Source organism: Lutra lutra, chromosome 8 (genome assembly GCF_902655055.1).
Source record: "Lutra lutra chromosome 8, mLutLut1.2, whole genome shotgun sequence".
In the NCBI taxonomy this organism is placed as follows: Eukaryota; Metazoa; Chordata; class Mammalia; order Carnivora; family Mustelidae; genus Lutra; species Lutra lutra.
Window position 1 is genome coordinate 35,947,411 of NC_062285.1, and position 20,944 is coordinate 35,968,354.

A 20,944-nucleotide genomic window follows, 5' to 3' on the forward strand; every position below is an offset into this window, starting at 1 on the left:
TCAATGTCCGGCTGCACCCTCTCCAATACTGATTTAGTTGGTCTGGGCTGGAATTGAGGCACATTTTTTTGTTTGTTTGTTTGTTTTTTAGTGTTTCCCAGGCAACTTTAATGTTGCAGCCTGACTTGACCCCTATTCTGATTGGCCGAGGCTCTGCCACAGCTCTCAGGATGTGATGCTGCTCTGTGCTATGGTTATTGCATTTCAGCCAAGGGAAAGCTTCACCAGCATAAGATAAAGTGCAATTTGAAAGATTATAAGATGTAGGGGACCTGGCTGACTCAGTCAGAGGAGTGGACTCTTGTTCTTGGGGTCATGAGCTTGAGCCCCACGTTGGGTATAGAGATTATTTAAATAAAATACATATATAAATAAATATAAAAAATTTTATAAAATGTAAAAAAAAGTGGGTCACTTCAATTGAATAGAATCTTGCCTGCAAGACCGAACCCTCCTTCCAGCAAAGCTCCTGGCTTCCTCACCACTGTGTTCCTCTTACCCTCAAGTGCATTGCAGGGTGTGATGTGTTAAATAATTACTTCCTGAGTGCATCACTGGGTTGCTTTGTTCATCTGTTATTTGTTCTCTGGGCTCTTACTTTTCTCTCTTCCCTTCTTCTCTGCCCAGACAGAGCCTCTTTCTGAGGAAATAGGAGATGCTCACTAGGCATTTGTGGATTCATTGACTGATTGGAAAGGAGTTGTAGGAAGGTGTCAGGCAGGAACTGAAGAACTTGGTGGTGTCTTTGGTTATGGAAAAAGAGAAGAAGCCCCTGCTTCCCCTCCACCCCTCCACTGGCTGAAACAGAACTTTTTATTACTTTTATGTACAGAAAATTCAGCACTGTCCACTCAGGCCAGTCTGGTGGCCAGTTCTTTAGCCTTTGCATTTTCCAGCTTGGCGATGCAAGCCATCAGCTTCAGATGTAGGACGGTTGCCTCCCCAGTGGCAGCAAATCTCATCAAATCTGTCATTGTAATTGGTCCTGATGGCTTCCACCAGCTTACCCAGAGCTCCTTTGTCTTCTGAGTTAACCCGTGTGAAGGTGACAGTGGTGCAGTTCTTCCTGTCGACAGAAGCCCTGGCTTGACCTTCCCCTTGATAATGCAGTAGGGAAGCCCCATCTTACGACACAGGGCAGGCAGGAAGACAAGCAGCTTAATGGGATTCACATCATGTGCAATCACTACCAGCTGAGCCTTCTTGTTTTCCACCAAGGTGGTGAGAGTAGTAACCCTTAAAGGACAGGTGGCCTCTTAGGGGGGACAACTTCTTTGCTGGTAGCTTTCTACTCAGCTAGGGCCAACAATCTCTGCTTCTTCTCTTGCTTTGCCTTTGGTATCTGTGGGTCTGCTTAGGCAGCTGAGTAGCTGTTTGGCAGGCCAAGGCATGAATGAACTGGTTAATCCTGGGAGGCACTTTTAGGCGTTTATAGAGAATAGCCCTTTGCCACTGCATCCGGATGTAGTGGGGGCATTTGACAAAGTGGGTGAGGTCCCTTTTGGGCTGCATGTCCTGTCTGATGCCAAAATTCTTGGGTCTTTTCTCAAATAGGACACTGACCACCTCCTTGGCCCCTGCTTCTTCACAACATCAGGAAATGGGGCCCCCTTCTTCCCCTTCTCCTTCTTTCCTTTTGGCATCTTAGATGGCTGGAGAAGAGAGAAAACACCCCTGCTTCTATTACTGGATAATGATGGAATGGAAGGAGTGGTTTTTGCCATGAAGAAGATGAGAGATTCAGAAGATAAGGAAATAGTCTCTGATTGACTAGTATTTGTCTCTCTATTATCTCCCTGTATTTTCTGCTAATGTATAATCTCAATGAAAGAAGGAGGGCCTGGGAATCATTTTCCGCCTGTGTCTAGAAAGCACCTATCTCAGAGCAGATGATCAACAAATATATTTTGAATGAACTGTTGAATAAATGTGTTTGCTGAGGTTTAATAAGTCTGAGAGAGATTTTTGTGTGCAGGAAAATTATTTGTAATATTGGTGTCTTAATTATTACTCACTTAAACTGAGTTATGAAATTTAAGTCCCAATTTTTCCCCAAAATTTTAAATCAAACTTGGAAATCTTGCTAGTACATGTATTAATTTAGTAATGTTCCTTTAAAATAAGAACAATCACTTTTACTTGTTCTTTGATTCATATGCAGTTAACTCATAAATTTAAGCTTAAATTGTCTTTAAACTTTAACAGTACTCAAAACTTGATTAATTATATTTCCTTAGATATTTCAAACCATATTACAAATTTTATGTGTCTGCTTCTCTTAAACATTTCTAATGCTAACTAAGTAGGCTTATAAATTTGACAAACAAAGCATTTCTAAGCATTTAAGCAACACTTGCAAATCTAATTGTTAACAAACTCTAGGAGGTTATTGCAGTAATGGTTTGTATCCTGATTTCTTCATACCTTCTTGAGTAATCCTCTCTCACTCTTACTCTGAGCGTGGTCATTGGAATTGCTTTGACCAATGGGACAATAGCATAAGTAACACACTGTGGTTTGCTCTCTCTTACTGTATTTGGAATCTTAGACTCCCACGTAAGGAAGCCTGGGCTAATCTAGTGGAGGATGAGAGAACATATGGAGGAACCTTTCAACCACCTGACCTTGACCATTCAGCCTGACCATTAGCACAGCTGGAACCAGACCAGACCAGAAGAGCTGTTCAACTGACCCACAGAATGAAGAGAAATAATAAGAGATAATTTTAGTCACTAAGTTTGGGTGTTTCTTAGTGTTGCAAAAGCAAACTGGTATTTAAACTGAAATCCTTCTGACGGGACTGGAAGAGATGATGCTGAGTGAAATAAGTCAAGCAGAGAGAGTCAATTATCATATGGTTTCACTTATTTGTGGAGCATAACAAATAGCATGGAGGACAAGGGGAGATGGAGAGGAGAAGGGAGTTGAGGGAAATTGGAAGGGGAGGTGAACCATGAGAGACTATGGACTCTGAAAAACGATCTGAGAATTTTGAAGAGGTGGGGGGTGGGAGGTTGGGGGCACAAGGTGGTGGGTATGGTAGAGGGCACGGATTGCATGGAGCACTGGGTGTGGTGCAAAAATAATGAATACTGTTATGCTGAAAAAATAAAAAATTAATTAAAAAAAAAAGTTTTGTAAACTGAAATCCTTCTTATTTGTAATAGGCCTTTTCAGGCCAGAGTTTTTCCCCTGAAACTGGGACTATGCACACTTTCTGACAGAATCTCTTTCATAGCTTCTGTACTCCTGATCTGAGTTGATGAGGTAATCAACCCCGCATCCAGATTGTAGCTAATTACTCTACTGCTGGATTGGATTCCACACCCTTCTAATATTTCTTTCCTTTATCAACTCTCACTTTGAAGTCATTTGTAGGTATCTCTCCTATGATCATTGGGGTCAGTTACCCTTCTAACTATAAAGTTTGAGCTTTTTATTTATTTTATTAAATTAAAAAAATTTTAAGTATTCTCTACACCCAACACGGGGTTCAAACTCACAACCCTGAAGTCAAGAGTTGTGTACTCCACTGACCGAAACAGCCAGACACTCCAAGTTTGACCTTTTTATTTTTTTTTTTAAGGATTTTTATCCATTTATTTGACAGAGAGAGAGACACAGCAAGAGAGGGAACACAAGCAGGGGTGGAGGGAGAGGGAGAAGGAGAAGCAGGCTTTCCGCTGAGCAGGGAGCCTGATGTGGGGCTCCATCCCAGGACCCTGGGATCATGACCTGAGCCCAAGGCAGACACTTAATGACTGAGCCACCCAGGCACCCAAGTTTGATCTTTTTAAACAAATAAATGCATTCAACAATTTCTTGACATAATAAACAATGTTAGTGCAATACAGTTAATATTAATGCCAAGGTGATAAGAAAGAGAATAACACAACCATCACTATAAAGGTCATTTTCATGAGTTGAAATTTTCTCCTAGGGCACTTCCTGTTTTTCTCCTTCTGGAGTATCATTATAGGTTCATAATTTTTCTCAGATTTGTTCCAATGAAATGTAATGATTATTTCCTTTTTATTCAAACTGTAGTATCTCAGCCAGCGAAAGATCCTTTAAACTTGCTCTTGTCTCCTCAGTGTTATCCCAAATGGTCTGAAGCATCTCACTACCTGGAAATAAAGTATTTTAGGCCACAAAGATGGAATCAGCTACTTTTCACCAAACGTTGGTTATTTCAGTGATATATTAGAGACCCCATTCAGGGACTGTGGTCTAGAAACAGATAATCCCTCTTCTGAAATATGGTCAGAAGGGCCATAGTAGCCTGGCATTTTTTTCTAAAAAGATTTTATTTATTTGAGACAGAGAGAGAGAGAGTGCGAGTGTGGTGGTGGGGTGGAGGGACAGAGGGATAGGGAGAAGCAGACTCCCCATTGAGAAGGGAGCTTGATGCAATGTGGGACTCCATCCCAGGATGATGACCTGAAGTGACGGCAGACGCTTAACTGACTGAGGCACCAGTCGCCCAATAGTAGCTCGACATTTTATCTCAATGCCTATGTCATTTCCCTCATTTCATCTCGTCAAACAGGCATTTTATTGTCTCACATCAACACAAGAAGAAGAAGAGTGAGTACAATAAATATTTTCAAAACTTTTATTACAGCATATTGTTGTATTTATTCTATTTTATTTAGCTATTGTTGTTAATCTCTACTGTAACTAGTTTATAAGTTAAACTTTATCATAAGTATGTATGTAGAGGAAAAAATAGATATATAGAGTGTGGTACTATCCTTGGTTTCAGGCATCCACTGGGGGTCTTGGAATATATCCCTGTGGATAAGGGGGAGACTATTATACTTTTTAAAAGTAGGAGTTCATAATGATGTCTTCAATACAATTTCCACTTTACCTAATCTTTAGCTGTTGTTATGACATTAAAATATTTTATTTGCAACATATATTTTTAAATTCAATACAGCACTTCCAACTAAATTTAGCAGAAGAGTTCTAAGTTGTTAAGCATATTGGTCACATTTTATGGAGCAGATTGAAAGATAGAGAAATACTACTTAAGCAGAGAGTTCCATCAAATTCTATAAATGATTAGCTTTGCTTTCTGCGAGGCAGAAACAGATGTATTGGGATTTCTTGCCTTTATCACTTACCTTCTAGGCAGAGGAACTTCCCAGAATCCCAATCACCAGAATATACCTGCGGGATGTCAGCACCATTCTTCTCAGACGCATGTTCCTAGCAAGGATGGAAATTGCTGCTTTTCCTCTATTTCTAAGACAGATTCAAATTAGAACAAGAAAGAGTTATTACCAAAAAAAATTTTTTTTTAAAAGGCATTCAGTCCAGGGATTGTTAAGCTGAAGTCCATGGATAAGTTCTAGGAAGTTTATAAATACTCAGAAATAATTTGCAAAATGTTTATTTGTTTATGTCTCTTTCCCTGGAAAGAGAATTCATAAATTTCATCTGATTCTTTTTTTTAAAAGATTTTATTTATTTATTTGACAGACAGAGATCACAAGTAGGCAGAGAGGCAGGGAGAGAGAGAGAGAGGGGGAAGCAGGCTCTCTGCTGAGCAGAGAGCCCGATGCGGGGCTCGATTCCAGGACCCTGAGATCATGACCTGAGCTGAAGGCAGAGGCTTTAACCCACTGAGCCACCCAGGCATCCCCATTAAGGGGGTTTTAGTATTAACAAAACAAAAATAAAACCACCACAAGCACAACAACTAAATTAGATTTAGTCTAATAATCTTTTCCCTTAGCGGTAAGTAAACTGATCAAGTGAATCACTGGCCTGATTTATTTTTGTGGCAGAGCCTAGGACAGAGGGGACCAGGTGGTAAGCTTGGTAAAGAAGTTAGAAGTTCTGAACACCTCAATGAGGGTTCTTTCTCTTATGTGAAGCCAGAGCAGGGAATCATTACATCTGAGAATAATTGTTTAATTTTTTTTTAAAAGATTTTATTTATTTATTTGACAGAGAGAGATCACAAGTAGGCAGAGAGGCAGGCAGAGAGAGGAGGAAGCAGGCTTCCCGCTGAGCAGAGAGCCCAATGCGGGGCTCGATCCCAGGACCCTGAGATCATGACCTGAGCCAAAGGCAGAGGCTTTAACCCACTGAGCCACCCAGGCGCCCCAATTGTTTAATTTTTATTTTAAAAAGGGAACATTGAGATTTGAAGAAAGAGAGGGAAGGGATATAAATGATGGAACAGCAATAATACTGGGGGAAATTGCACAAGATGAGTCAAAAGAATCAGAGGCTTAGAAGTCATTTTCATTGATGAGCGACAGGAAGATGTGATGAGAGGTATAGAATTTTGTGTAAGTGCTTGTCAGTAACATGGGTAGAGAATAGTGGTCATTGTAAAGGAAGTAAAATATAAAAACATTTGCAGAATATTTCTCATTCCGCATCCAAGTAGCCTTCTTTATAGGAATTGACAAGTTGATTCTAAAATTTATATGGAAACTCCAAGGACCCAGAATATCCAAAGCAATCTTGGGAAAGAATAAACTTGGGAAACTTATACTCTTGGACTTTAAGACATTTTCCAAAGCTACAGCAATCAAAACTGTTGGTTGGTGCTGGCATAAGGACTAAGAAATAAGTCAATGGGACATAGAGATTCCAGAAATCATGCACACTTACATGGCCATTTCATTTTTGACAAGATGCCAAAACAATTAAATGGGAAAAGGAGTCTTTTAAGGAATAATACTGAAACAGCTGGGGATCTCTATAGAAAAAAGTATACTCCTACCCTACCTCACACCATACATAAAAATTAATTCAAGAGGGATTGTAGATCTAAACATAAAAGAGAAAATTGTACTGCCTCTAGAAAAAAAAACAACAGAGGAGAATGTCTTGGTGACTTGGAAATAGATGAAGGTTTCTTAGGATGCAGAAAATAATAACCACAAAAAATATATGATAAATGAAGTATAATGAAACTTAAAAATTTCTATTTATTAAACACGCTGTTAAGGAAATGAGAAGATAAGACATGAACAGGGAAATATATTTTGCACGACATACATCTGACAAAGAATTGATATCAGAACATGTAAAGAACTTCTTAATAGTAAAAAGAACTCAATTTTTAAAAATAGGCAAAGCATTTCAGTAGACACTTCACAAATTAAGGTATGTATGAGTAGCCAATAAGCACATGGGAAAGTGCTGACCATCCTTATTTATTAGGGAAATACAGATTAAAACCACAATGAAAAACCACTATATACCTACCAGAACAGCTAAAGTTGAACATACTAACAATACCAAATATTGGCAAGGATTTGAAACAGCCAGAACTTTCACACATTGTTGGTGGGAATGTAAAATTATATTGCTACTTTCTTATATTCCTACTTTCTTAGGAAACTAAACATACAAATATTTTTTAGCCCAACTATTCCATGCTTAGGTGGATTTTTTTTTCCCCAAGAGAATTAAAAGACATAAGTCCCCAAAAGACTTGTATAAAAATGTTCATAGAAGTTTTATTTATAACGGCCCCAAACTAGAAACAGTCCAGGTATACAGCAGTAGGAAAATGGATAAAAAGTGGTGTATTTATAGAATGGTAGAAATTATTGTTGGACACAAAAGCATGACCGAATCTCAAAAATGATATGTTGGTAAAGGAAGTCTTGTACAAAAGAGTGCATACTTTATCATTCTAATTTATAAAGTTGGATAGGTGAATAGCAGGTAAAACTAATTATGGTGGCTTAAAAAAAAAAATCAGACCAATGGTTGCACCGCGAGGATAGGGAACCAGGACTGACTGAGAAGTGTTGTGAGTAGAATTGCTACACAAGCTACAGGATGCCCAGCTATATTTGAATGTCAGATAAACAATGAATACATTTTTAGGATAAGTATCTCCCATGTAGTAACTGGGGCATACACTAAAAAATTATCCATTCATTATCCGAATTCAAATTTGACAAAGCACCCTATTTTTTTTCCTTCTAAATCTGGCAACCCTAGGCACAAGGGAACTTTCTAGAGAGATGGTAATGTTTTATATCTTATAGGGATTTAGGTTGGATAAGTAGATATATTTGTTAAAACTCACCTAATGGCACATTCAAAGTCTCTATGTTTAACTGTGAACTTTTTCTAGAAACACTAGGAACAAGTGTTGAACTCTGGTTAATGTTGTGCATGCTGAAATGCCAAGTGTATTGATATCTGCAACTTACTTTGAGATGCATAAGACAGATTGGTGGATGGGTAGAGGAATGGGTAAAAGGACAGATATGTGATAAAGCAAATATCACAAAATGTTAATTGTAGAACCTAGGTGATGTACAGTTTTTCAACTTTTCTGTATGTTTGAAATTTTTAATTAATTAATTATTAAATTTTTATTTATTCTGTGTGTTGAAAATTTTTTATAATAAAACATTGGAAAAATTCAAGGGGAAAAGATTCACTATGTATAGTGTGATACTAATTTTGTGAAATGTATATACAAACACACAAAGACCGACTAAGAAGAAATGCATTAAAATGGTAATGGTTGTTATCCAGAAAAACAAACAAACCAACCAACTTTGATGAATCCCATTAGATTGCAAAGGGATACATGATCTTTTTTCAAATCAGGCAGTTATAAGTTGTCTAAGAGGTTACCTTTAAAATGTGAGGCACACATCAGGGAGATTCAAATTAAAACCACATTGAGATACCACCTTACACCAGTTAGAATGGCCAAAATTAGCAAGACAGGAAACAACATGTGTTGGAGGGGATGTGGAGAAAGGGGAACCCTCTTACACTGTTGGTGGGAATGCAAGTTGGTGCAGCCACTTTGGAGAACAGTGTGGAGATTCCTCAAGAAATTAAAAATAGAGCTTCCCTATGACCCTGCAATTGCACTACTGGGTATTTACCCCAAAGATACAGATGTAGTGAAAAGAAGGGCCATCTTTCCCCCAGTGTTTATAGCAGCAATGGCCAAGGTTGCCAAACTGTGGAAAGAACCAAGATGCCCTTCAACGGACGAATGGATAAGGAAGATGTGGTCCATGTACACTATGGAGTATTATGCCTCCATCAGAAAGGATGAATACCCAACTTTTGTAGCAACATGGACGGGACTGGAAGAGGTTATGCTGAGTGAAATAAGTCAAGCAGAGAGAGTCCATTATCATATGGTTTCACTTATTTGTGGAGCATAACAAATAGCATGGAGGACAAGGGGAGTTAGAGAGGAGAAGGGAGTTGAGGGAAATTGGAAGGGGAGGTGAACCATGAGAGACTATGGACTCTGAAAAACAATCTGAGGGTTTTGAAGGGGCGGGGGGTGGGAGGTTGGGGGAACCAGGTATTGAAGAGGGCACGGATTGCATGGAGCACTGGGTGTGGTGCAAAAACAATGAATACTATTATGCTGAAAATAAATTAAAAAAAAAATGTGAGGCACAGGGGCGCCTGGGTGGCTCAGTTAGTTAAGCATCTGTTTTCGGCTCAGGTCATGATGTCAGGGGCCTGAGACAGATTCCCACATCTGGCTTCTTTCCCCGAGGGGAGCCTATTCTCCCTCTCCCTCTGCCCCTGCCACCCCCCCCCCCCCCACCAACTTGTGCGTGCGTGTGCTTTCTCTCAAATAAATAAATCTTAAAAAAAAAAAATGTGAGGCACTGATTTACAAAGACATGGGCTTAAGGTGTTCCATTACTGTAAGACTCTAAGAAATGCCTCATCTTGTCTTTATGAGGCTCAGGGAGGATTACCCCTGAACTAGACCCTGCTGTTTTGACATAATTCAGAATCTCTATCACTGGAATCTGTAACCCATCTGAGCACCCAGCTTTGGACCAAGTAGTCCCAGGCAAACTGAAATTGTTATTCTCATCTCCTTAATGTGGTTAAGTATAGATACACTGCTCTGAAGGTGTAGAAAATGAGCAGAGATTTATAAAAAAGTACAGCAAAATCATGATAGTACTACTTTATGTTAGGTTTAAAAATATTTTGGAAATCATTGTAGTAATTTGTATGTATTGTTTCTTTTCTTTCTTTCTTCTTCTTTTTTTTTTGTCTGTGTTCTTTCTTTAAGGAATTTGAAATTTGTAGGAGAATGTCGTGTTAGAGAGTCTGACATAATATATTTGTTACAGTAATTTAAAAGCTTTAAGAGAATTTGATATCATACTTGTGGGTTATTTTGAAATATGTAAAGAGTTAAATGATAATAGATTTGGATAATTTGAAATGTGTTTAAGAATCTGATTGCTGGGGGCGCCTGGGTGGCTCAGTGGGTTAAGCCTCTGCCTTCGGCTCGGGTCATGGTCTCAGGGTCCTGGGATCGAGCCCCGCATCGGGCTCCCTGCTGAGCGGGGAGCCTGCTTCCCTTCCTCTCTCTCGCTCTGCCCGTCTCTCTGCCTACTTGTGATCTCTGTCAAATAAATGAATAAAATCTTAAAAAAAAAAAAGTATCTGATTGCTGGGGCACCTGGGTGATTCAGTGGGTTAAACCTCTGCTTTCAGCTCAGGTCACGATCTCAGGGTCCTGGGATTAAGCCCCGCATTGGGCTCTCTGCTCAGCAGGACACCTGCTTCCCCTTCTCTCTCTGCCTGCCTCTCTGCCTACCTGTGATCTCTCTGTCAAATAAATAAATAAAATCTTAAAAAAAAAAAAAAAGAATCTGATTGCTTTCGGGGAAGCCTGTGTGGCTGAGTCAGTCAAGCATCTGACTCTTAGTTCTGGCTCAGGCCCTGATCTCAGGGTCGTGAGATGAAGCCCCAGGTCAGGCTCTGCGCTGAGCAGGGAGTCTGCTTGATTCTCTCTCTCTTCCTCTCCCTCTGCTCCTCCTTGCTCACAATCTCTCTCTCTCAAGTAAATAAATAAATAAATAAATCTACCTTGAAAAAAAAAAGAGTCTGATTACTTTTGTAATGTGTTCAGATTTTAGATAATTTGATTTATGGAATCTTTAAGACTTACCAAGGTCTAGGAAAGGAGTTTAAGTGCTTTGGATAGTTTGGTTGGAAAGGAATGTAAGTCTGTCTTTTTAGGAGTTTGATGAGCATAGGTACTGCTTTCATGGCTGGAGTTCGAGACGCCTAGAAAACCCAGGTATCCAAGCTTGTGAATATATTTTCCCAAGACATAGATTTTAATTACTCTTAAAGAATTCTGTCCTTAGGTGGCAGAATAAAAATTTAAGAGAATATACCATTACATAATCAAATTGATTTCCAGAGTGGGGAAAGGTCCCATCTGTTTGTTGGCATCTTAAAGATTTTATGATGAAATAGATTTTTAAGAAAGTTTTGAGATGTGAGAGAGTGGGCAGGACAGAAGGGCATTTTTTTTTAAGATTTTATTTATTTATTTGACAGAGAGAGATCACAAGCAGGCAGAGAGGCAGGTAGAGAGAGAGGAGGAAGCAGGCTCCTGCTGAGCAGAGAGCCGGATGCGGGGCTCGATCCCAGGACCCTGAGATCATGACCTGAGCCGAAGGCAGCGGCTTAACCCACTGAGCCACCCAGGCGCCCCCAGAAGGGCATTTTAGCACAGGAAACACTGAAAGGAAAGGCATAGAGTTTTTCCAGGGAGTGCAAGCAGTCAAATGTGACTGGATCATGTAGGGGTTATAGTGGGAAAGCCAGGCTGCTTCAGTCATTGGATGCAAGAAGCCATTGGAGTGCTGCGCAGGGAGCGCCTCTGTCTGAACTTTGCCTCCGCTGACTCACCTGGCAGTGCCATAGAAGGTGGGCTGGAGTGGCAGGGCCTGAGTGTTAGAAGACCTGCCCAGTCCTTTGTCTGCTTTTTTGTTCATCCATCCATCCATCCATCCATGCATCCATGCATCCATGCATCCATGCATCCATCCAATCTTTCATTTAGTTGAGATTTCTTTTTTTTAAATTTTAAAATATTTAATTTATTTATTTGACAGAGAAAGACACAGCAATAGAGGAATCACAGGCAGAGGGAGTGGGAGAGGGAGAAGCAGGCTTCTAGCTGAGCAGGGAGCCCGATGCGGGATCATGACCTGAGCCTAAGGCAGACATTTAACGACTGAGCCACCCAGACACCCCTTAGTTGAGATTTTTTGATCATTACACTGTGCCAGGCTCTGTGTTCAGGGGACCCACAAGTGGAGGGATATAGTCTCTGCCCCCTAGGAACTCCCTGGTGTGTAGGGAAGACAGACAATGACTACATGGCAAGGAGGGTGGTGCATGCTCTAGCAGCCCTGTGCTCAGAAGGCTGCAGGCTACCAGTTCATGCAGGCGTGGATGGCTAGCTGTGCAGAGAGATGAGGGCCAGTGCCCCAGAGAAGGTGGCTCTGTGTTCATGTCACCCTTGTCCACCTATGAGGTGCTGAACTATCTAGCGTGGTGGCAGGGAACAAGGAAAGGAAAAAAATGAAATAAATCACCCTGTTCTGCATTTTATTACAAAATTTCAAACCTAAGAAAAAGTTGAAGCATTGTACTACTAAGCCTGCCCGCCCCCGCAATTCAATACTTGTTAACACTCTGTCGAATTTGCTTTACCTCTCTCTGTGTATGTTCAGGTGGAGACATCATGATAGTTGGCCCCCAAATTTTTCAGCAGGAACCTCCTCGGAGTAAGGACAGCTCACTGAATCAACGGAATGTCTTTATTACACCTAAGAAAGTGAACACTAATTCCTTAATATTCAGATCATGGTTGAATTTCTCTAGTTGTGCCGCTAAATGTTTTTACTGTGGCTTTTTCAAAATCTTGGTTCATTCAAGTTTCACATTTTGCATGTGGCTGATCTCTAAAGAGATCAGAACTAGAACAGTTCCCTTGCCATTTAAAAGATTACATTGAATATTCCACATTAAAAAATATTTTATTTATTTATTTGAAAGAGAGATAGCACAAGCAGGCAGAATGGCAGGCAGAGGGAGAAGCTGGGGCTCAATCCCAGGACCCTGGGATCATGACCTGAGCTGAAAGCAGACTGCTTAACCGGCTGAGTCACGCAGGTGCCTCAGAATATTCCACATTTTTATATTTGTCTTACAACTTCCTTGTAGTGTCTCTTATCCCTTGATATTTATTTATTTACTTATTTTGATTTATTTATTTGAGAGAGAGAGAGCACAAGAGTGGGTGGTGGGTGGCAGAGGGGGAGAGAGAAGCAGACTCTTTGATGGGCAGGGAGTCTGACATGGTACTCAATCCTAGGATCCTGGGATCATGACCTGAGCCGAAGGCAGACACTTAACAGAGAGCCACCAAGGTACCCTGCATGATTTGTTCTATTACTCACACTTCCTATAAACTGGAAGTGAGGCCAAAAGGCTTGATTTTATTCAGGTTAAATCTTTTTGGTCAGAATAACCCCCAGGCAATGCTGTATAATTTATGACACTGCATTGGGAGACCCAATAAGGTCAGGTTGTTCCCACTATTATTTACTTTATTTTTTTACTTTTATTTACTTTTTCATAGCTTTATTAAGGCATTCACAGACCATACAACTCCTACCTAAAGTGTACAGTTTGTGCTTCTCCGTTGTCCCAGGGCTGCATAACTGTTCCTATTACCAATGCTAAGCGTGGCCACCTGGTTGAAGTGGTGATTGCCAGGAAAGAGAGACATCTGAATTTACAAAGATTTCTTGAGCTCTGTGAGTCAAACTCCGCATGGGGCACTAGACTCAGGAAGGCCAACTGACTGAGAGTTCAAGGGGTTCCCGTGACCTTGGGGTGGGCTGTGAGACAGAAGTCAGATCCCAAGAAGAATGTGGGCACTGGTGCTGTGGAGCTCCCACAGGGCAGACTTAATTTATGAGGTCTTAAAATCACAGGAAAGCAAAGACTTGGGAGGTGGCTTGAAGGAGTGCTGAGTGGAACTTGGGGTGGCTGCCACCCCTTTCCTCCACCTGCCATAGACCTGTGTGCCAGTACGCTCTGCCCCACTGCTCATCGACTGTAGTTCCAGGTTTGTATAGAGCAGCTTTACAGACAAGTTCAGGAAACCTAAAGGCTGGGTAGGAGCAGATGGGAATGTAAATGGAGTTTGCTGAGTGCAGACCGAGTGCCAGTCTGGGGCCTGGCTTTCCCCAGCTGTGTCATTTAATCCTTATAGCGCCCTGTGAGGTGGGCATGTCATAGAAGAGCTAACAAGTTGGGAGAGATTACTAATTTTTTGCTTTTTTTTTTTTTAAAGAGAGAGAGCATGTGAGAATGGGGTCAGGTAAGGGACAGAGGGGGAGAGAGAGAGAGAGAGAAAGAATCACAAGCAGGGTCCATGCTGAGGAGCCAGACCTAGGGCTCCACCTCACAGCCCTGAGATCATGAGCTGAGCCGAAATCAAGAATCAGACACTTCACTGACTGAGCCACCCAGGTGCCCTGAGAAATTGCTAATCTACCCAAGGTCACATAGCAGGGTTTTGGGGGACACATGAATTGAGTGTATCAGTTTTGAAGCATGCTCTCCATGCCTCACTGCCTCCTGGGGCCTTTAGTCCTTGAGCCCTCCTGTCTCCCAGCCTCCCAGCCCAACGGCCTCCCCTTCTCTACCCAGTCTGAACTCCAAGGCGGTTGCTGGGACTCTCAGCACTGAACCAGGCATCTCTACAGAGCTGGGTTGGGGACCTTGACAGCCAGCATTGGATTCACCCGGGATCATGGTGTGCACAATGCCCAGTTCCAGGAAACACTATCATACTAGAATCTCAGTGAACGGCGCCCCCTGATGTTGTGCAGTGCACAGCATAAGAACCTGTAAGTGAGGTCCCAGCTAAGGTTTATCCATCCCACCCTTCCTCCCATTCTTCCTTTTTCTGTTTCCTTTTTTCATGAGGAAATAGCAAGGACACGTGTGAGATCAAGGTTACAGTCCGTGTGATTAGACCCGGCTACCTGGTGCCTCCTTGTTCCCGGTGGAGTCACACCTGAAGTTCATTATTCTCAGCAATCAACAGAGAATGAGGAATCTTCCAGGCCACGGGTGGGAGGAACACAGGCCTGCTGCTTTCTATACTGTTTTTAGGCTACCAAACCCTGAGAATCCAGAACCTCCTGTTTTGTACAAATCCCAGGTGAGTTCATGTGTGGGGGCTGGGATGGCCTAGCCATCCTTGTGCTCTCCAGAAGGTGGGAACGTGTGGATGCGTTTTACCCCATCCACAGTTGATCAGGGGACGGCTGTTTGGACTGCCTTTGTGTTTGCCTGGCAGTTTCCTTGCAGGAACCTGAGCATGACTTTTTCTGTTTCTGTGCATTTCTTTTTTAAAAAGATTTTATTTATTTATTTGTCAGAGAGAGAGAGAGAGAGCACAGGCAGACAGAGTGGCAGAGGGAGAAGCAGGCTCCCTGTGGAGCAAGGAGCCCGATGCAGGACTCAATCCCAGGACGCTGGGATCATGACCAGAGCCGAAGGCAGCCGCTCAACCAACTGAGCCAGGCAGGCGTCCCAAGTTTCTGTGCATTTCTTGGAGTGTTCCTCCTTAGCCCTCATGGAGGGGGACTCCCCAGGGCACGCCCTTGCGGGTCCCGAGCCACCTGTGAAAATCAACGCCCACGTCAGGACACTTTGGCAGGATCACCAGGAGCAGCACAGGCCCAGGCGTGATCTTCCACCTCCCTCCCTAGCATTTGGTCTTCTGGAGCCATAGTTGGTAGTGGCGGCTGAGGGTTCACAGACCGCTCCCCCTGCAGCAATTGTATAATTTTTTTTCCCCACCTTGTATTGGCCTTGACCTTTCTCAGCCACTCGTTCTACATTCTCTCGGTTCTCTGAAATTACCTGATTTGGCTTATTCTTGGGTCAGATATTAGCTGGATGTTAGTTCAGCCCGGGCAGAGACATCCAGAAGAATGCTGACTTAGACACTGTATTTCTGTTGCTTGTAGAAGTTTAAACTGGTATGGAGACTCTGTTTCGGAAGACTTCAGGGGGCCAGACTCCTTCTGTGCTTTTATTCCTGGGGAAAGGCCCTTCTCTGCATCTGGGGATGGCATTTCAGTGAGTGAGAAGGGGGAAAGGGAGAGGGAAGGAGGTTCCGGAAGTTGCCACCTCACCTGCTCACATCCCGTTGACCGGAGTGTTTCTGACAGCAGGAGAGGTTGGAAATGCAGTCTTATTAAGGGAAGCTATGTACCCAGCTCACAATTCTAGTCCTATGAGAGAAGAGCGGGATGGCAGTGTCTGCCATACATGGGCTGGGCTCTCGGGACCTCTGGTTCTGTAGGACAAGGCTGCGGGCGGTGGTGAAGCCATCCTCCCACCTGCTCCTGATTGTCTGCAGGAGTTTCCTCCTATCACGTGCTGCTGTGTGGCCGGAGTTCAGACTGGCCCAAACCCATGCTACGGGGAAGGTGACTGTGAGATTATGGAATGCTTGTATTCTGTCCAGAGTCCACCATTCCCTTAGACAGGGCACTGGACCCTAGCCTCACAGATCCCATAGGCACTGCTGCTGGAGCAGCGTCTCCATCCGTCCATGCACCCGCCCCTCCATTCTGAGTCAGAGGTTGAATTGAGGATGCTCCCCTCTTCCTGTTGATGGTTCTTGTATGTTCCTGTTTTGATAGGAAGCATGTCCTCTGGGTTAGATTGCGGGTGTGGTGTGTATTTGCTTCTCTGGAGGTCTGTGCCATCTTTTATTTACTTCCCTTGCCTCCTATAGATGCTATGATGGAGAGAAAGTATGGACTGTGTCCTGAAGGAGTGTCAGCCTCGCATATCAAGCCAAGGGCAGTGACGTAAGTTCCTTCGTCAGAGTAATAGCTGCGGTTCTCCCACATGCTAGCCCTTGGTTGTTGGCAAGGACCCTCATCATGCAGCAGCAGTGGCCATTCAAACATGCCAGGCCATGATTATGGTCTCTCCTGGTTCGGGTACATTGCTTGTATATATACCATACCGTTCTAGTACGCTGGGCTCACACCTGCTATGTAGCTATCAGACTGGTGCTTTATTCATGGGTCGATGAAGACCTATTTGGGTCCTGACCTTGAGGGTGCATCCTGAGGGGAAGAACAGCAGTCAAGATGCATCCTCGCACTGCCACGGCTTCATCTTTTGATGCTGGATCATGATCTCATGCCCAGAGCAGCATGGCGACATGCCTTCAGTGTCCGGACGCCTTATGAACTACAAGTCCTCCAGGTGAGATGATCTGCCTCCGTATTTCAGTGGCTCAGTGGTGTCCTTGTTAGACAGGTGCAGACCTGCTCTTAAATAGGAAGTATCAGTTTGCTCTTTGGTTTCCCTACAGCTCCTACTAGACGAGGAATTCCCCTTGATGATCTTGAGGGAAATGCAAGGAATGGGGAGTTTTAACAGCCCACCTCTAGCAAAAGGGACTGTTCAGTAGTGAAACTGATGATGAGTAGGAGGAAATGGAGACTGGGTCACACCTAACACCTGCAGCCAATGCAACAACATGTTTTTTATGAAAAAGAGAAAGCTGAGAGGGGTCCCTCTGCAACCCAAGGGTCCCCAGCAAGACTTGCAAAAGCACAGAGATGAGTCTTCTTGGCTCCTGAGCACTCTGGCATCCCCATTGTGACAGCCTTGGAATTTCTGTAGCTATTTGGGTTATGACCTCCTCCTGGCCGCTGTTTCAGAAACCACGGGGCTTATTGTCTGGGCCCTCCATTTGTCAGAGTACACACTCCTATCATAGTCCTAGGTCTTGATCACCTCGTTTATTTCTGGGGCAATGTGTGGCATGATTTTATTTAATTCAAGCTAAGGCAGTGTGGAATACATCATCTTAAACACCTCTTTTCCCCAAAGTGGGTTATTACTTAATTAATTATTCAGCTCCTTCAGACCCTAGGGGTGCCACAGAGAAAAGAACCAAGTCCTAATGTAAACCAGTGTCACAAACCTCTTGTTCGTTTTTGTCTTTGATGAGGTGGTTTGAAGGGTGTTAACCACTTCTGATGGGTGGGGCCACAGAGGGTTTCCAGGGCAGTTTCTGCACTGCACACAGGGTGGGCCTCTGTACCTCCCTCGGCTTCCAACACTGTTCAGCTCTGTCTCTTTCAACTGCTCTGCTTCTGTGGCAGTGGCTCCTTACTTTGCTCTGACTCATGCACTCTGACCCTGAAAGGAGGGAGTGAGGGGGTGTCCTGATGTCCTTACTCTGATCAAAGACCTGTTCCTGAGATGATGGATGTCACCTGGAACACCTGAATTCTCATCCATGGAGCTCAGGGGACATTGTTTCCAAACTCAGCCCACTTTATGAGTACCTTGTTGTGGGCTTCCCATCTCCTGGCTGTCCTGGGGCTGGGGCCTTACCCGTAGCAGCACACACATCTCTGTGCTTTTGCTAGTCGCTCTCAGCTTTCTCTTTTTCATAAAAAACATGTTGTTGCATTGGCTGCAGGTGTTGGGTTTGACCCAGTCTCCATTTCCTCCTACTCATCATCAGTTTCACTACTGAACAGTCCCTTTTGCTAGAGGTGGGCTGAAAACTCCCCATTCCTTGCATTTCCCTCATAAATTCCTTCCAAGCTCACCTGTCCCTCCTTCCCTCATTGTCAGCACCAGATGTCAAAGCTAGGAAGGTGGCATCCGGTTAAAGATTGGATTGAGAGAGGGCGGGGCCGTTCCACGGGAAAAATCTTTTTTAAGTTGAGAGGCCATGGGCTCTAGAAGCTGCCTTCAGCTCCCAGCCCTGGGCTTGCAGGTTGTCCCGATGCGCAGAGAGTGCTACTTGCAATTAGTTCACCCAGGCCAGGGATGCTAGCCAACTGACCGATTCATGGTAAGCCCCACCCTAAATGTGGAGAGTACCCATGTTGAGAGTCCTGCACCTCGCTCTGCTCCTGCTCTGAATCAGCAAGCAGCACTCCTGAACCAGGCTGACCTGAACCATAGTCCCTCCCTGCCCGTGAAAATCCAGCTCATCTAAACCTCTGGGTCTAGTCCAGCCCACAGTGGGACATCCCTACAGAGCCCACAGCTGAGGGCCTGAAAAGGTAACACAGTGTGGGACCTTTTGCTCACCTTGAACTTACCTTGTTCGTGTCTTCAACCACAGGTCTTTCAGACAAAATCCTGCCAATATCTGCCGCATGGGATCTGCCGGCCAGTTACAGTGTTCTTCCTCTGTTCTTTTGCTGCTATTCTGCACCACCCACTTTCACACCCAGACAGGGTGTTAGTGTAAAGTGAATAGTAGATCATGACACTTCTCTACTCGAAATATTTTGATGACTTCCTATTATTCTTTTTTAAAGATTTTATTCTTTTTAAAATATTTTTAAAAGATTTTATTTAAATTTTATTTGACAGAGAGATCACAAGTAGAGGCAGGCTGACGGAGAGGGGGAAGCTAGCTCCCTGCTGAGCAGAGAACCCGACGTGGGGCTTGATCCCAGGACTCTGGGATCATGACCTGAGCCGAAGGCAGAGGCTTTACCCACTGAGCCACCCAGGCACCCCAATGACTTCCTATTATTTTTAGGATAAATCCAAACTTTTGCCAGGCTCCCAAGGGCCTTCATTGTATCTTCTGCTCTTACCCGGCTCTCTAGCCTCATTGCCTACCAACCCTACCTTCATCTCTGACTCAGATGCCTCTGGGTTACTGTCTCAGCTGCTCTGCCTCCTCTGCCACACTTGTCTGCTACCCACACCCTTGTACCATTTTTCAGATCTCAAGTGCAAAGTGATACCATCCAGAAAGCCTTTATTAGAAGATTAGGCGGGATACCTAGCCCATGGGCTCACATTCTTTCTGTACTAATAGCTGTCTCCCCATGTTGAGATCTCCTTAGTTATCTCTATCTCTCCCTTCAAGCTTCAAGGAGGTGGTCAAACATGTAGATGGTCTTATTTCTTATTGTAGTCCCAGCACCTAACACAGCATCTGACACATAGTAGATGCTCAATAAATACTAGTTGAATTAACTAATTATCTTTTAAAAACCATTTTTGATATTTGAATACCTACGTTCATAGCAGTATTATTCACAAAAACCAAAAGGTAGAACAACCCCACTGTTCACTGATGGATGAATGGATAAGTAAAATGTGTATAGCCATACAATGGAATATTATTCAGCCTTAAGAAAAGAAAAAAATTCTAACGCATACTACAACATGGATGAACCTTAAGGGCATTATGCTAAGTGAAGTAAGCCAGGAACAAAAGGACAAATATGGTATGATTCTCTTATATGAGGTCCCTAGAGTCATCAAATTTATAGAGACAGAAAGTAGAACGGTAGTTGCCAAGGACTCAGGGGAAGAGGAAAGGGGACTTAGTGTCAAATGGGTACCGAGTTTCAGTCTGGGAAGATAAAAAAGTTCTGGAGATGGATGGTGGTGATAGTTTTATAAATAGCATTGTAAATGTATTTAATGACATTAAACTGCACGCTTAAAAATGGTTAAGATGGTACATTTTATGTTACGTGTATTTTGCTACAGTAAAAAAACTATGCTAAAAATCACTTTTATAAAACTTCAAATGAGAAAAATAAAACCTCCAGGTAATGTTGGAGAAAGAGTGAGAAAGAGAGAATGAATTAGGAGGGGCTCATGCTGGGGAACTGTGGTCAAGATTCAGGAGCCCATAGTGGGCAGACCAGGTTTACAGCCCTCGGGAAGTGTCCTTGCATAGCCAGCCTCATGGTCTCTGGATGTGCCTCAGGTCACCCTCTGGCCTGCTCAAGACTGCTGCTGCTCATTTCTTTGTTCATTTCAGCTGAGATGATTGAAATGAACACTTGAGGTTTTATATGCCACTGTCCTTAGAGTCTATTTCACCAGGCAGGGGACCTTAAAAGATGTTTCTTTGCAACTTTGGGAATAAAACATTATTCAAGCACTCAGTGGCAGATTGTTCTCCAAAGATGACCACAACTGTATCTCCCATTTTGCATTATTTCTGCAATGATACCCTCTTGTCAGGAGGGGGGTCTATTTCTGTGTCCTTGAATCCAAGATGGCAGAAGTGACATTGTGTGCTTCTGAGGCTAGCCTC